This window comes from Neopelma chrysocephalum, unplaced genomic scaffold (assembly GCF_003984885.1).
Source record: "Neopelma chrysocephalum unplaced genomic scaffold, ASM398488v2 Primary Assembly neopelma1_151701, whole genome shotgun sequence".
NCBI lineage: Eukaryota > Metazoa > Chordata > Aves > Passeriformes > Pipridae > Neopelma > Neopelma chrysocephalum.
The window spans coordinates 1-865 of NW_020933962.1; the positions used below are offsets into that span (position 1 = coordinate 1).

The 865-nt window shown below is 52.9% G+C and overlaps 1 long non-coding RNA gene across 1 annotated transcript; it reads left to right on the forward strand.

Moving 5' to 3' along the window:
• The first annotated feature begins 75 nt into the window (after positions 1-75).
• Positions 76-840, forward strand: LOC113962360. The gene is made up of 2 exons (XR_003532532.1): positions 76-116; positions 359-840. It is a non-coding gene; the product is annotated as an uncharacterized LOC113962360 (long non-coding RNA).
• The last annotated feature ends 25 nt before the right edge of the window (positions 841-865 follow it).

Below are 865 nucleotides of genomic sequence, written 5' to 3' on the forward strand. Positions count from 1 at the left end.
TCCAGCTCCAGTGAGTTATTTTGGGATCAATTTGGGAGCAATTTTGGGATTAACCCCCCAAATCCAACCCTTGGGAATTCCCGCATACTGGGTCACTGGGGATCCCTCCAGCTCCAGTGAGTTTGGGATCAATTCTGGGATCAATTTTGGGATTAACCCCCCAAATCCAAAGGCTCATTCCAAAGATTCCCCCAATCCCCGGGATTTCGGGAAAAGCGGGACAACCCCGGAGACTTGAAAGGGTGGAGAAGGTTTTTTTTGGGGAGTGAGACACCGAGGGTTTGGGGGTGGGGCCACCTCATCCCAAAAATCCCAGAAAAGTGGGAATTCCATCCAAAACGAGGCATCGGCTCTGCAGGTTCTGGAACAGCGGCGAACCCAACGACGTCGGCCACCACGGCGAGGATTGTGCCGGGATCTACTCCAACGGCCTCTGGAATGACCTGCCCTGCTTCAGCCCCGAGCGCTGGATCTGTGAACGGCCCTGCTGACCCTCCCCCGGCTCCCAAATCCCGCAAAATCCGGAAAAATCCAGCAAAATCCGGCAAAAAACCATCGTCCGCCGGAAAAATCCGCCCGTTTGGGGCAGAAAACCTCCAAAAAGGGGACTCGGGATCTGCCCAAAGTCTTCCCAAAAATCTTCCTCCAAGAGGGAAGTGCTGCTGGAGGGGGAGTGAAACAGCAGGGGGGAGATTTTTGGGGACGTTTCGGGTTTTTTTGGGGCTTTATTCCCGTTTTTGGAGGTTGTGATGTCACCGATCGATTAATCGGGAAAATGGCAATAAATGGAGAGCTTTGATTGGGATTTGACCCCAAATGGCTTCCAAAATCTTCCCAAAATCTTCCCCCAAGTGGGAAGTGCTGC